Raw genomic sequence first — 17,180 nt, forward strand, 5'->3', positions numbered from 1 at the left:
GAACTCAGGTCCTTGCGCTTGCAAGGCAGGCAGCAGAGCCACTGAGCTAAATCCCTGGCCCTGCATTATTATAATTTAAAACCCAAATCTTCCAAGGGAACAATAAAGAGGACAGGAGGTAATAAAGACAGGGTGACAAAGAGAGAGATCAACTAAAAACAAGATTAACCTTCAAAACTTATCATTATGTAACTCCTTTGCAGAAGCATATTCTTGAACTGCAATAGCCTAACCTCAATGCCTCATTTTCCCAAAAGCATTTTTTACAAATTCAATGAAGGAAATCAAAACTAGCAACATCTGCTAAATGTTATATTTGCCATTGGATTTCAAAAAATAACTTGGTTTGCTTTTTTTGTCTTTTGAGTGAACATTTTAAATGTACCTTGTTTGTGCTTTGAAGATTTCTGTTTTTTTACAACTATGCTTTCAAAGCTTTGTTTGTAACACATGCTTTCAAAATTATATGTGTGTTCATATTAATGCTATTCTTCTAGTCTACACCCAGCTATGAGAGCAACAACGCTGGAAAAAGATATGAAACCACCAATCATTTTTAAATGAGGAGACTTCCACTGTCTTCCTTTAGGAAGCACATTTTTTAAAAAAGAATAACATCACCCTTCTTCCTACCTCATAAAATGTTTCCGTGACTTCTAAGTTAAAATAGATGATAGTAGTAAATGTAAAAATTTTAATTTCTCACCACATAAGCCAACTTTTTATAAAATTTTCTACTAATTTTCTCATATTCACTTGGGTCATTTATTGGTGCGTCCTTTGATTACAAACTGCACTGAGCTCAAGTGAACCAGACACACTATCTCTAAATAATGTTCTTGTTCTACACTAGGAAAATCTACTGCAACTTAAACATTCACATTTTCATAGTGAAGGAAGAAGTGCATTATAGAACATTTCATTAATTTTATTAATAATTTTACTGAATATTTTATTAACATCAAACATGTATTAATAACTAATTTTGATTAATTCTGTATTCTTACCAACAAGGTGTGCCATTTTACAGTTCACTAAAGTTTTTGTATTTTTGCTTTGAAAGTAAAAGGTAAAATTATACCTTCTCAGAATGCAATTTAACTGATATGCTTCCAGGTGTGAGGGATCAACTTTGTACAGTCCATCATTCTCAATAAGAATAACTAGAAAGCTAGGTAAGACATAGGTATCTACTGGAAGGCATCCACTGGCCACAGAAGCAATGAGAACTAGAAGGGCACAGAATCTCGGGAGTAGAGCACCTCAGAGAGGAACAGCCTTCCACAGCTGTGTGGGCCTCGGGGACATCCGCAAATTCCACCCCAGCGGGGAGGCTGGGAATCCAGGCCAGGCCCAGTCACAGAGCTGCTGCTTAAGCTCAGAAAAACCATTGGAACTTTTGGCAGAGTACTGAGAGACCTCAAACATGCAGCCAGTTCCCCCTCAAGACTTTGACGGATTCTGGCACAACCTAAGGCAAGAGATTAAAAATTAAGAAAAAGCCTCTGTAAGGCGAAGAAGAGCTTTCTGCAGTCTTGCAAGAATCTGGGTTTCATGAGGCGAAGATCCATGCTGACTGTGTTTAAATGTTTGATAAGTGACATGGCATTCCATTTGAAAGTATGTTATAGGCCAAGACACCTGGAATTGTCTAAAAGCGCTGAACACTACAGACTCCCAGGTGCAACCAGAGTGCTACTTCAGGAACATAAGTGGCCTTCCCAAAGTCATAAACCTGGCGCACTCAACTCAGCAAACTTCTTGTCTGGATTGAGGTCATCACTTATGTACCCATCATGGGAAGCAGGTATTCTCTCTCTGGAAGAAAATAGCATCATCTGGAACTTCTGCTGTTTTTTGCTTTTGTTTTTGTGGTAGACTGAACCCAGGGCCTGGCATGTGCCAAGCATACACCCTATCACTGAGCTACAATGGCAGCTTGATCTCTGAAATTTTCTGGCTGGAATAGCTGACATTCACGTAAAACTACTCAAAACACCAAATGCACAACCACATTACTAATAACCAAGGAAAAGGCAGACAGAACAAACAGACCTAGGATAGTTCGGATATGAGAATTAGCTCACAAGGCCTTGAAAATAAACGTGATTAACATGTGCAAGAAAATGCAGAAAACTATGTAGAATATGAATGAAAAGATAATGAAACTCACCAGAGAATCAGAAATTATAAAAAAGAACCAAAAAATTGTAGAATCAAAGAATATATCATCCAAAATTAACAACTCATAAGTTTAAGAGAAGAAAGTAATAAACTGGAAGATAAGTTTGCCATTGTCTAATTGTGCCAATTATTAATTTATCACATTTTTTTCCACTCAGTCTCCTCCTTTGTATCCTGTTCTCAATCTGGGCTGGTCTGTGTAAATATTTTCCTTTGCCAGCTGATACAATGGCCAGCTACTCAACAGAGTGATATAGGGACCTACAAGGCACAACAGAGGGAAGAGCTGGTATACACTTCAGTGAGGCTGCCAGAAGTATGCAGGAGACCCAGCAGTGCCCACCCTCCAGCCTGTTCACTGTACCTGCTCAGTTCCACTCACCAGCCCGACCTGCCAGCACCCTGTAGGCCATCAGCACCAGCTCCAGCCCACCTCCCCAGTGAGAGTCTCCATCTTCCAACAGGCTGTAGCCATGACCTCTCCGACAAGGAGGTAGAATCTCAGCCTTGGTGGTGGCGATGGTGGGAAGATGGAGATCTTCCACATTTGTTCCTTCCCCTAAGCCTTAAGTAGCTGCTCTCTACAACTGCCAGTCTTACATTCCTTAGAGTTCTGTTGCTCCTTTAAGTAGTTAATAATTTCATATATTCAATTTTCCCTATTCAAATTACGACTGGACCATGACTGGTAAACTAGTAAAGGTAAGAGACCTCAAACTGGCCAATCCATATACTCCTGTGGCCCAGCAAGACTACCCTTCAATATGTACTCAGCAGGAATGCATACATAGAGTCACCAAGACATGTACAAGAATACTGACAGTGGCATTGTTCACAGCCAAAAACTGAAAATAATCCAATTGACATTCAATAGTAGAGTGGATAAATAAACTCTGATACAGTCATACAACGGAATACCATCAGCACTGAGTGTGAACAATAAAAACCAAAAACTCTGTGTAGGTGAAGCTCACAAATAAATGTTGAATCAAAGAAGCTAGACACACAAGTATATCTGGTTGATTCAATTTGTATGAATATAAAAGGAGAAGAAATGTAAAATGGTGATGTAAGTTAGCACAGTTGTTTCCTCCTAGGCCAGGCAGTCACAGGCACAGAAGAGGACATGAGTGGGGCTTCTGGGTGCTGGAAATGCTCTGTTTCTTCATCTAAGCCCTAGTTACATGGGTATGTTTACTTTTTCAAATATACTATGATAAACACTTAAGATTTGCACAATCTTCTGTATGTATGTAAATCATCAATACAGTGGACTCTCGAGTTTTGACTGGCCTGACATATGAACAACCTGGGTTGCAATTGGAATTTTAGTTTTAACTTATGACCAAAGTCTTGAGTTACGACCTGAATGCCAGCTGCTCATGCTTCCAGATGGTCTCAGATACAGATTTAACTCTTAAAGAGTTCTGGAAGGAACATTACAACATCCTTTCCTGTGTGGGGTTAACTGAGAAATCCTGGGCCAATGTCTCCCTAGGGACACTGAGATCTGCCTGGAAGAAAGTGTGGTCTAAACTTATATAGGAGAGAGACGTTGAAGGGAACTGACCAACCTGAGTTACAACCAGCCCTTGGGAACCGAACTGAGTTCATAAGTCAAGGGTCCACTGTAACAGTTACATCAAAATATAAACTATTCAAGATTAGAAGATGCAGAAACAACTCCAGACATACTCAGCCACCTCATCTCTGACAAAGGAGCCAACCACCCTCATTGGAGGAAACAGCCTATTTGATAAATGGTACTGGAAAAATTGGGTTTCAACTTGCCAAAGATTAAAACTAGACCCATATCTATCACCATGCACTAAACTAAGATCAAAGTGGATTAAAGATCTAAATATTAAGACAGAAACACTAAACTTGCTGGAAGATAAGTCAGGCAGAACTCTTGAAGACATTGGCAAAAGACTTTATGAACAAAACCTCAGTAGCATGGGAACTAGCACAAAGAATCAACAACTGGGATCTCATCTTATTAATAAGCTTCTGCACTGCAAGAGAAACCACCAACAGAGCTAAGAGACAACCTACAATATGGGAAAAAATTTTTAGCAGACGTACCTCAGATAAAGGACTATTATCTAGAATATATAAAGAACTCAAAAAAATCAGACCCCTCAAATTCAAAGACCCAATTCAAAACTGGGCATCTGAGGGGGTCAGTGGTCAGATCAGTGTCTGCTCTTCCAGTTTCAGCAGGTGAGCGGCCACCTCGTATCTGAGTGGGGTAGTAGAAGGGATGGAGGTTGTAAAGAAGGGAGAGTGTGAATGGCGGCCTTCACTGCTTAGGGCATCCTCGCTGCTGTCACCCTACACTGGCCAGTTGCTCATTTCTCCAGATCTCCTGACCCTCGATCCCTCCTACGGTCGCCCTTGTACCTAGGAGTTGAGAGGACCACTTTTCCCAAGGTTGAGAGTGAGTGTGGCCATTATGGTTCCCTACTGAAGTCTTCGGGGCTTCAGCTGGTAGGAGTACTTCAGCCATCCCTTGGAGTCTGCAGGAGCCCCCAGGTCTCATTCCCCAAAGCTCGTTCTTTGGCTCTTTACCCGGGTGAGCTGGAAGGAAGGAAAATCCTTGGAAGCAGAGGCATCTCCAGTGAGATAGGCTTGGGAGGGAATGTCACCAATACAGCCCTCACTGCAGTCACTGGAAAGCTTCCTTCCAAATGTGCTTTCTCAGTAATTCCAAGGATTTTATCTGACATCCTTACAAGAGAAGTTCTGTGGATTTCCACATGCTTCAGGTGGGACTAGAAAGCAGGGCTTTTACCATTTTCTCCAGGAAAAAAGATAATCGAAAAAATAAAAATGTACTGTCTTCAAAAAAGGGGGGGCATCTTAAATGAATAGACATTTCTCAGACGAAGTAAACGCAGCAAACAAACATATGAAAAAATGTTCAACATCACTGGTCATTGGAGAGATGCAGATGAAAACAACACTGAGATTCCACCTCATCCCACAAAGAATGGCTGCTATCAAGAAATCAACCAATAACAAATGCTGGCAGGGCTGTGGAGAGAAAGGAACCCTTCTCCATTGTTGGTGGGAGTGCAGACTGGTGCAACCACTGTAGAAATCCGTATGGAGATACCTCAAAGAACTAGGACTGGAAGTCCCATTTGACCCCTCTATTCCACTGCTGGGGATCTTCCCCAAAGAATTGAAAGAATCATACCACAGCGATATATGTGCACCCATGTGTATAGTAGCACAATTTGTAATAGCTAAAGCTTGGAAACAGCCCAAGTGTCCACCAACTGGAAACTGGATAAAGAAGATGTGTTTTTTAATAAAATGGAGTACTACTCAGCCTTAAAGAATGAGAAACTAGAGACATTTATACCTAAATGGATGCATATTGAGGCCATCCTCTTAAGTGAAATAAACAGAACACACATGTGTAAATACCGAATAGTTTCTCTGGTGTGAGAAACTGAAAGTGTAAATAAGGATTAAAATGATTAATCAAATAATTGATAATTTGAAATAGGAAGAAAAGGTCCAAATGGGGTAGGGGAAGTGGGAAAGGAAGGGGAAAGGAAAGAAGGGAAAGGAAAAATTATGAAAAAAGGAAAACATGGAAACATAGTCTTTGCAAATAGGGAAGGGTGGAGGGGGTGACGGGAGGACAGGGAATGGGGAAAGAAATAAGAACCAAGATACATCATGTACAGGGACAAGCACCCAATGATAAATGTAAACGTATTGTATAACCAATGTGTACCGATAAAAGAATTTAAGCAAAAAAAAAAAAAAATATATATATATATATATATAAACTATTCATAAATAATCAGAGAGTATGTTTCTAAGGCACTGACACTTACCACATATGGATGGTTCTCGTAAAGCAGCCCTGGGTTGGGCTGGGGATTTAGCTCAGTGGTTTCGCCACCTGCTGCACAAGCGCAAGGACCTGAATTCGATCCCTAGTACCAAAAAAAAAAAAGCAGCCCTGTGTTCCCATTGTACCTTCTGTATATACCTCTACCCCTATCCTTACCCCTCAATGCCAAAATTCTCTTATTGATCTATCGTGAGCACTATGTCCAGCTTGAGAGTCAAACATGAGTCTTTTACAGGTCTCAAACAAAAAATGAAGTAGAAATCTGAAAAATGACAGTGTATTTTACTTAAAAACGTGGTGCAAGTTGAGGCACTTGGAAGTATCTGGGAACAGGAACCACACATCTAGATGGCATTTTTCAGTAATATAACATGCAATCTATTTTAGCTCAGTGCAGTGTAGCGTATACCTCATTTACACAGAAATGGGAACTACTGTGCAATGATCCATTCAAAAGATGCCTTTCCACAGGTAGCACAATAAAGAGCAGAGGAAAAATGACACGGTCCATTCACGTTCTGCACAAGCAGAGTACAGTCAATAAAGGGCTCTGACAACCAATGGTCAGGAGCTGCAGTGGAATTAGTTCACTACCGTTCAAAATTGTCCCTATTGTCTTCACCAGCAAATCAGACCACATTGGTTTCCAATTTTACTATAATTGCAACACACTCTTCTCGTTTAAATTTGATACATCCTTCCTCCTTTATGCAACTTTATTTTGAATTAAAGTAAATTATCATCATTACTTTGGAAAGAAAGAATTTCAAAATATCCCTTGAGTAGCTGAACATACCACAGAGTGTTGCAAAACAGAGGCCAAAAATCACTTCTGTGGAGGTTCTATCAACTGATTTCTATCCCTTAAATTTCTCTAACTCTGAAAGTTTGTCTACTATTTTAAAATTTTAATCTAAAGTATATTTTCTCATCCTGGAAACCACCAAGTCCCTTAAAGATGAAAGAACTTTTAAAAAACTTGTTCATTCAATAAAAATGTATTGTGCACCTCTTATACCAGATTCTCTTCTGGACACCAGCGGTGAACAAAACGATTCCGTTCTCTACTTCTAGCTGCCACACTGATAAAGAGAAAGGGGTGGCCCACTATCCCTGTTTTCCTGGGACTCTACTATTTTAACACTGAATGCCCTGCATACCACAAAATCCTTAGCCCCAGGCAAATAGGACAGTTGGTCACCCTAGTAGAGACAAACATCAAATGTGCTTATTAGTTCTCAGTTACTGTAACAAAATACCTGAGATGAACAGCTTTTAAAAAGGAAAGATTTATTTTGCTCATGGTTTCAGAGGTTTCAGTCTAAGGTCACTTGGCCCCACTGCTTGGTGCTTGTAGCAAGGGAGAACATCATGGGGGCAACTCACAGACAGGAAAGCTGCTCAACTGATGGTGGCCAGGAAGCAAAGAGAGTCGGAGGTGCTAATATCTCCTTCAAGAACTACACCGAATCATCTAACTTCTAGCAGGCCTCACTACCTAAAGGTCCTGCAATCTCCCAACAGCCACCATTCTGAGGATCAAGCCTTAACTACATGGGCTTTGAGAGACATCTGAGATCCAAACAATAACACCAGATAAATATGCACCTAAAAATCATCAAATGGTGGTAAGTGCAATGAAGAAGACAGAACATGGTGACGGTCAGAGGGTAATGGATGGGAAAGATGCTGTGGCTTTGTACAGGGATATCACGGAAGGCCACTCTGATATGATGACGTTTGAAGAAAGGAAGGGAGCAAGGAATTCAGATAACTGGGTGAAGACTTCCAGAGAGAGTGAACAGAAATGGTGATAGCAAATGAAAAAAGGGCCCCAATGTGAGAGTGGATGTAGAATGTTTGGAGGCTTGTGTGGTTGGATAGGAGTCAGAGGCACAGGACAGAAATTCAACTGAGGTTCGAAAGGCAGTTGGGTTAAGAGATACAGCATAATCTTCCAGTCACTTAGGGCACAGCACAAGTTCCAACTTCTTCAAGATTATTTTCAACCCACAATTCCAATCTATAATAATTTCCTTATTTATTGAGCATCCTTGATCTCACATTACATAATGCATGTCAAAACCTACAACGATCCTACAGTGCTGCTTTGTAGCACTTATTCCAACATTTAATTTTATAATATCTGTGTTTATTTGTTTTCATGTATTTACATCTTTCTTTCCAAAATTGAGCCTCCATGAGGTCAAGTTCCATACTACTCAACATTAGACATGTACTATAAAATCAATATATACCAACAGACAGGATTTTCCTCAATTTGCCTTTTGTTGGTTTGTACACTTTTTCATTAGTAAAGGAGCACACCACTAAGTGAACACCTTACTCATAATACGATACATGAAATGGTATGACAAGTACAATAGGACACTATAAAAGAATAACTACTAACTCTTTAGTTTGAAAATGTTTAGGATGTGAGGTTCAGAGCAAAAGTGTAAACAGCAAAAAGTTCGCAAAATAACCACCTCTCAAATCAACAATCAGCATTAAGTGGCCCTGAAAAATACTTCCAGACGCAAATAATGATTTTCATGTTACTGTGTAAAAACCTTCCCATGATCACTGGCAAAACCAATTAACTGTTCCCTCTGCTACTGCTAGATGTTGTATTTGCACGATCTTCTCACACCACTGAAAAAGTTCTATGTCTGTCTCGCCTACTATGCAGGGGACACAGGAGGGCACAGGCCTCATCTGCGTCACCTAGGCCCCTATATCACAAAATTTATCACAATATTCAGTTAACGCTGATTTAAACGTTTGATGAGTTATTAGCACGTACAATGGAAAACAATAAAGCAAATGCGTAGAACCAAAAAGTGTTGATTTTATAAGTAGCTTTTCAAAAATATTATGAGCTTATTGCAAGGCTGTTTTTATTTCTAAGAAAATGCTTCAAGTTCAGTTATGAGCTCAAAGAAAAAGCAATCTCACCACTTTACAGTCACATCTCAATATAAAAATATATAGTAATTCAGCTTATTCAACAAACAGACTTACCTCAAAAAAGCAGAAAAATAAAGAAAATGTATCTACTATTGTACTGTCTCATATTTTAGATTCATTGTGGGGGTTTTTTTGTTTGGTTTGGTTTGGTTTGGTACCAGGGATCGAACTTGGGTCCTTGCACTTGCACAGCAGGTGACGAAACCACTGAGCTAAACCCCCAGCCCCAAAATAAAGAAAATGTATCTAAAAAGATTTTTGCTCACAGAAAGAAAAAATCCATATTAAAAGAACTATAAAGTTACAGGATCCAAGATCAATATACAAAAAAATCAACTATATAACAGCAATACAAAACTGAAAATGAAATTAAAACAATAGCATTTATAACAACATCAAAAAGAAAAATATAACAGAAAAAATGGACAGATTCCTAGACACATATGAATTACCCAAGTTGAATGAAGAAGACCTAAAAATTCTAAACAACCCAATATCAATCAATGAAATTGAAAATGTAATTAAAAACTTACCAACAAAGAAAAGCCCAGGTCCTGATGGCTTCACTACTGAATTCTACAAGACTTTTAGAGAGGAACTACCGCCACTACTGTTTAAACTCTTCAATGAAATTAAAAGGGAAGCAATACTCCCAAATTCATTCCTGGAGGCAAGCTTCACCTTGATTCCCAAAGCAGAGAAAGACCCAACCGAAAAAGAGAACTATAGGCCAATCTCACTAATGAACATAGATGCAGAAATCTTCAATAAGATACTGGGAAAGAGATTGCAGAAGATCATCAAGAAGATCATACACCCTGACCAAGTGGGATTCATCCCAGGGATGCAGGGATGGTTCAACATACACAAATCAATCAATGTAACACACTATATCAACAGAGCCAAGGACAAAAACCATATGATCATCTCAATAGATGCAGAAAAAGCATCTGACAAAATCCAACATGCATTTATGATAAAAACCCTCCAACAAATTGGAATAGATGGTCTCTACCTCAATCTGATAAAAGCCATCTAGGAAAAACCAACAGCCAATATCATACTAAATGGTCAGAAACTGAAATCCTTCACACTAAAATCAGGAACAAGACAAGGATGTCCACTATCACCACTCCTGTTCAATATCGTTTTGGAAACATTGGCCACAGCAATTAGACAAGAGAAAGAAATAAAAGGAATAAAGATAGGAAATGAAGAAGTCAAATTGTCATTATTTGCAGATGACATGATACTCTATACAGAAGGCCCCAAGAACTCCACCAAAAGTCTTCTAGACTTAATAACCAAATTCAGTCAAGTAGCTGGATACAAGGTCAACACACAACAATCAATAGCTTTTCTGTACACGAACAACAGACTCACTGAGAGAGAAACAGGGCAAATAATTCCTTTCACAATAGCACGCAAAAAAATGAAATACCTAGGAATCAACCTAACAAAAGAAATCAAAGACCTCTTCTCTAAAAACTATAGCACTCTGGAAAGAGAGAGTGAAGATATCAGAAAATGGAAAGATATCCCTGGCTCCTGGGTAGGAGGATCAACATAGTGAAAACTGCCATACTTCCACAACTGCCATATAGATTCAATGCAATCTCAAATGAAATCCCAGCAGCATACTTCACGGACCTTGAGAAAACAATCCAAAAATTCACCTGGAACAAGAGATCCAGAATAGCAAAAGCAATTCTATGTAACAGAGACATGGCAGGGGATATTACAACCAACTTGAAAATATACTACAAAACGAAACAGCATGGTACTGGCAAAGAAACAGACCTGAGGACCAGTGGAACAGATTAGAAGATGCAGAGGGGCTGGAGATTTAGCTCAGTGGTTCTGCCGTCTGCCTCGCAGGTGCAACGTCCCAAGTTCAATCCCTGGTACCAAAAGAAGAAGGAAGAAGGAAGAAGAAGAGGAGGAGGAGGAGGAAGAGGAAGAGGAGGAAGAGGAAGAAGAGAAGGAGGAGGAAGAGGAGGAAGAAGAGGAAGAAGAGGAGCAGGAAAAAGAGGAGGAAGAGGAAGAAGAAGAGGAAGAGGAAGAAGGAGAAGAGGAAGAGGAAGAAGACGACGACGATAATGAAGAAGAAGAAGAAGAGGAGGAAGAAAATGATGCAGAAAGAACTCCAGACACACTCAGCCACCTCATCTTCAACAAAGGAGCCAAACACCCTCACTGGAGGAAAGATAGCCTCTTTAATAAATGGTGCTGGGGAAATTGGGTTTCAACTTGCCAAAGATTAAAACTAGACCTATATCTCTCACCATGCACTAAACTAAAATCGAAATGGACTAAAGATCTAAATATTAAAACAGAAACACTGAACCGGCTGGAACAGAGGTTAGGTCGAACTCTTGAAGACATTGGTGTAGGAAAAGACTTTATGAACAAAACCTCAGTTGCCCGTGAACTAACACAAACAATCAACAAGTGGGATCTTTTCTTACTAAAAAGCTTCTGCACAGCAAGAGACACCACCAACAGAGTGAAGAAACAACCCACAATGTGGGAAAAAAATTTTCACCTGCTGTTCCTCAGACTAAGGTCTACTATCTAGAATCTATAAAGAACTTAAAAAAATCAGACCTCCCAAATTTAAAGACCCAATCCAAAAATGGGCATCTGAAATGAACAGACATTTCTCAGACAAAGAAGTAGAAATAGCAAATAAACATATGAAGAAATGTTCAACATCACTGGTCATTCGAGAGATGCAAATGAAAACAACCCTGAGATTCCACCTCACTCCAGAAAGTGTGGCTGCCATCATGAAATCAACCAATAACAAATGCTGGCGGGGCTGAGGGGAAAGAGGAACACTGCTCCACTGCTGGTAGGAGTGTAGACTGGTGCAACCACTATGGAAATCAGTATGGAGATACCTCAAAGAACTAGGACTGGAAGTTCCATTTGACCCCGCTATTCCCCTGCTGGGTATCTTCCCCAAAGAATTAAAAGAATCACACCACAGTGATATATGTGCGCCCATGGTCACAGCAGCACAGTTTGTAATAGCTAAAACTTGGAAACAGCCCAAATGGCCATCAACTGAAGACTGGATAAAGAAAATGTGGGGTTTTTTTTTTATAAAATGGAGTACTACTCAGCCATAAAAAATGAAAAATTAGAGATATTTATAGCTAAGTGGATGTACATTGAGGCAATACTCCTAAGTGAAATAAATAGGATACACATGTGTAAATACCAAATAGTTTCTCTAGTGTGAGAAACTGAAAGTGTAAATAAGGACTAAAAGATATAACAGATAATGTGAAATAGGAAGAAGAGGGGCAAATGGGAAGGGGAAGTGGGAGGGGTAGGGGAAAGGTAAGAAGAAAATGGTATTAATATGAGAAGATGAAAAAATGGAAACAAAGTCTTTGTAAATAGGGAGGGATGGAGTGGTTGAAGGGAGGGCAGGGGAAGGGGTAAAAAATAAGAACCAAAAGAGATTATGTAAAGGTACAAATTTCCAATGATGAAAGTCATTATATTGTATACCTAAAATGTATTAATAAAATATGAAAATATAAAAAAGAATAATACAGTTAGAAATAAATGTAGTGCTGAGCATGGTGGCACACGCCTGTAATGCCAGCACTTGGGAGCCAGAGGTAGAAGGCTTGCTATGAGTTTGAGGCCAGCCTTGACTACATAGTGAGCACAAGGCCAGCCTGAAGTACATAGGCAGACCCTGTCTCAAAAAAAAAGGAATAATTTTAACACACAGTAAATGCAAAACTCATACTTGGAAAGTGATGACATGTTATTGAAAGAAAATTAAAGAAAGCTGAAATAAATGGAAAAACATTTCGTGCTCTTGACTAAAGTAAGTCTTAATATCATTAAGATGGCAAAATCTTTAGGTTACTCTAGAGCAGTGATGGTGAACCTTTTAGAGCTTTCAATGATACAAACGGGACTATAGCTTCACCAGTACTGCACTAGAGAGATTCAACACAAATCCCATCAAAGTCCTAGCTGAAATCATCTTTTACAAGTTGATCCTAAAACTCATATGGAAATACAAGTCATGTGGGCCATAAAAGTCAGAGCAATCTTGAAAAGAAGAACAAAGTTAGAAAATTCACACTTCTCAATTTCAAAACTCATTATAAAGTTGCATTACTGTAAGTATAGGCATACAAATCAATGAAATAGACTTCAGAATCCAAAAGCAAACCCCTCACATTCACAATGGAGGTTCAACAAAAGTGCAAAGACAATTCAATAAAGGAAAAAGTCTTTCTAATAAATTGTGCCAGGACATCTGGATATCCAGTTTCCAAAACAGTTAAGTTGGGTGCCATCCTCACATCATATACAAAAATTTTAAAAGATCAAAGACCTAAATGTAACAACAAAAATTACAAAACTTTTCAAGGAAAACATAAGAGTAAGTCTTCATTATCTTGTATTAGGGAATAGTTTCTTAGATATAAAGCCAAAAGCACACACAACAAAAGAAATAGATAAATTACACTTCCTCAAAATTGTAAAAGACATTACCTTAAAAAAAAAAAGGCCATGTGTAGGATGGGAGAAACTTTTGACAAATTATGTATCTGATAAACCACTTTTAAAGAGAATATATTAAGAACTCTTATAACTCTGTTTTAAAACCTCAAGTAATTCAAGAGTCTAAAGAGACATTTCTCCAATGAGGATACACAGTTGGCCAATAAGCACATGAAAAGATGCTCAATGTCATTAGCTACCAAAGAAACACAAATAAAAACCACAGTGAAATACCATTTCATACCCACTAATGAGAGCTATAATGAAAAAGACACAGTGACGGGGAGGATATGAGGAAACTGGAACACATAAATTACTGCCAGTTGGGGATGCAATATGATGCAACCACTTTTGAAGACAGGTCCAGAAGTTCTGGAAAAACTTAAACACAGAGTTACCATGTGGCCCTTCAATTCCCCTCCTAAGGGATATATCCAAGAAAAGCAATAAAAATGTCTAGATGATAGTAGTAATTGATTTAATAACCAAAGCAAGGAAACAATATAAATGTCTATTTACTGACAAATGGATACACATGGAATACATTTATAATGGAATATTATTTGCCAATAAAAAGTAAATTCATAATGCTATATGAAAACATTACACTAAGTGAAAACCATCAAAAAGGATAACATTCCATGAATACGAAACGTCCAGAAGAGACAAACTCACAGAGACAGAGTACAGACTGGTTGTTGCCTAGGTGGGAAGAAGAGCAAAATGACACCTAATGGGTTAAGGGTTCTGGGTGTAATGACAATGTTCTAAACTTGTGGTGACAGTTGCACAATGCAGTGAATATACTAAAAAACCACTGGATTACAGCTTTAAATAGATGAATTATGTGGTACGTAAATTAAGTCTCAAGAAAACTATTATTTTTTTTAAATTAGAGCTAGTCCCAAAGTGAAAAATGATACTTCACTGGAAATAATGTTAAGCAAAAGCAAACACCCTTTTGTTGGAGATGTTGCTATAAAAGACAATTCAGTCTGTGGTTCCCAATAGCAGTTCACAGATCAACACATAAAAATAGCCAAAATAATTTAACAGTCCCTGGGTTCCCCAAAGCCTCTAGTTCTAGGTCCAGAGGGTTCTAGGAAGCTATGTTTTTAACAGAATTCCCAAAGTATCCTAATGCATGTGCTGAACTGGGAAACCACTGGGCCACCAAGGCCCTCAGTCAATAACTGTATGATTTTTTTGGAATCTATGAGACAACCTATCTCTACATCTGGCATTTATCTAGTATTTTACAATCATCTAAAAATCTGAAGTTGCTTAATGGAACTCACCTCCCTGAATGAAAAGTCTGAGTTTAAAAAAAAGATGGCTTCATCTTTTTTTGTGTTATTTACTTAAAATCCTCAAATCCTCTTCTTTTGGAAAGGAGCAGGTGTACATAAATTGAATAAATAAAAGATCACATGCACTCTCTGAAACTGTATTTCTCAAAGTGGGTACATTGAAGAACTCATTTTTTTTCTCAAATATTTACAATTTAACATATTTTATATTTTAAAATACAGATATATTACAGAAACAAATGCAGTATTTTCATGGATTTTTAAGATATCACCCAGAAACTTCTAAGTAAGCATGTAAGTATTTGCCACACGAGCTACTCTGGACTGCACTCTCAGACTCTAAGGGTACATATTTGTTCCCATCTGCAATTAAGACTTTGATAGAAAAGTCTGTGGCACCTAGGCATCCTATTTTCCACTCGGCGGGTGACAAAAAACATAACCCTTCATTCAGGACCTTCTGTAGACCAGTCAGGTTACTGAGCAACAGTGCTCTGAGAACTTCAAGAAAGCAGAAAGAAGTCTGAATTGAATCCAAAGCCTAAAAGATGTTAACAGGTGAATGAAAAGTCCTTCAGAGGAGAGCTTTGCTCAGGGAAATGGCTGCTGGGGATCAGCCTCAGAGTTTATTCTGTCCTGGTATTTTAACCAGAAAGACATAAAGTGCAACCTCCAGAGCTATCTGGACATCACCTGACTAGTGCAGGTACACTCTGGTTGCTTCTCTGTGCTTGCCCAACCCCCTTGATCCATGAAGAAACCATGGTAAGCCGACCTGAGGACCTGGATTAATTATCACTGAAGAGAAAATGTTGCCCTACATTTCCAATCTTTCTCTTAAATTTAGTGCTCTGATTTTCTTTTGGGGGGCGCTGTTCTTTTTCAGCTAATTGCACAAAAAAAATTTGATAGCTACACTGAGGGATGAAACATCAAAGGAATAGAATTATAGTATTAGTTCTGACACAGAGTTATATAAATCTGAATCAATTTCCTCAGAACTAAAATAGCAGAGTGGAGTAAGATGAATCCTAAGGTCTTTTCTAGCTTTTAAATTCTATTCTCACAATACTTGCCAATACTGTAAAATATGCACTACAAGTTATAAGGATAATTCAAAAGAAGAGGAGAAGGCGGTGGAAGAAGGGGAAGAGGAGGAGGGAGGAGGAAGGAGAAAAAGAGGAGGAGGAGTTTGTAAATAAGTATTTCTTATCCTGACAATCATAGTGTTCCTTCTTTTATCACCCTAGCTCAAAGTCTCTTTTCTTTGTCCTGGGTTTTTAAAACAATCTTCAACTCTGGTCCTCATCCTGTCCTTAATTCATTAGACTGACACATTATAATCAAATGATTCCCCTTCTGTAATTTTCTTCAATGTACTTCAGGTCCTTTTATAGCCTTGCTGTTGTTGTTGTTGCTCTTATTGTTTTCTGGAGACTGAACCCAGGGTGTTAACACTGAGATACATCCCCAGCCATTTTTTACTTTGTATTTTTGAGACAGGGTCTAGGGAAGTCTCTTTAGTTACCCAGGTTAGGCTCAAACTTGCAATCCTCCTGCCTCAGCCTTTCAGAGTGCTAGGATTAGAAGCATGCACCACCATGCCCATGTTCTAGCCCTATCCTGTATTAATTTACATCTCAGCAAATCTGTCGGTACCTTCTTCTGCAACACATTATACAGATCATGGTTTCTTCGAATTTTCTTGTCATTCTCCTACCTGAAATACTTTCTACCACACCTTCCACTTTTGCTCCTTTCTTCAAGAATGAGTGCCAATCTTACCTATACCACAAAGCTTTCTGTGGCTAGCTTCTTTCAATTCTGGAGGCACTTAGCATGAAACCTTTTGGCATCTAGCATATGCTTCCCTCCACTTGGCAGATTTGAGACAGCAGAGGTCTATGCCTCTACCTCATCTTTTCCAGGAAGGCATCTCAACATTTAATATGGGGTGAATATGTGACTCATTGCACCTAGAGCTTTTTTAAAAAGCTAATGAACTGCTTATATACAATTAAAATCTTTAAAACAAACCTGGCCTACTCTTCCCAAGAGCACATTTATATCTGTGTTCTATAATTTAAGATAATTTTTTAGGTTTGAGTTAATATAGCCTCTTTCATAAGAGGGTAGAAGAGACAAAGATTTCAAAGTCATCAAAACTTTTTAATTGCATAACTTTAACAAGATGAAAATTTTCCAGAAGCAAATCTAAGAACACAGTTTTAAACAAAACTTAAACCCCTTTGCGTACAGAAATTGCAGCAAACTCAGATTTGAGAAGGGAAAAAAACAGACAT

At 38.6% G+C, this 17,180-nt stretch overlaps 1 protein-coding gene across 5 annotated transcripts in view; it reads right to left on the minus strand.

Annotated features, from left to right (window-relative positions):
- Babam2 (BRISC and BRCA1 A complex member 2) overlaps window positions 1-17,180 on the minus strand; it is a 413,096-nt gene that overhangs the window by 299,196 nt on the left and 96,720 nt on the right. The window lies entirely within an intron of this gene.

The sequence above is a fragment of the Heterocephalus glaber genome, unplaced genomic scaffold (genome assembly GCF_053883595.1).
Source record: "Heterocephalus glaber isolate CG9 unplaced genomic scaffold, H.glaber_assembly_v1.0 deba00001457, whole genome shotgun sequence".
Classification (NCBI taxonomy): domain Eukaryota; kingdom Metazoa; phylum Chordata; class Mammalia; order Rodentia; family Bathyergidae; genus Heterocephalus; species Heterocephalus glaber.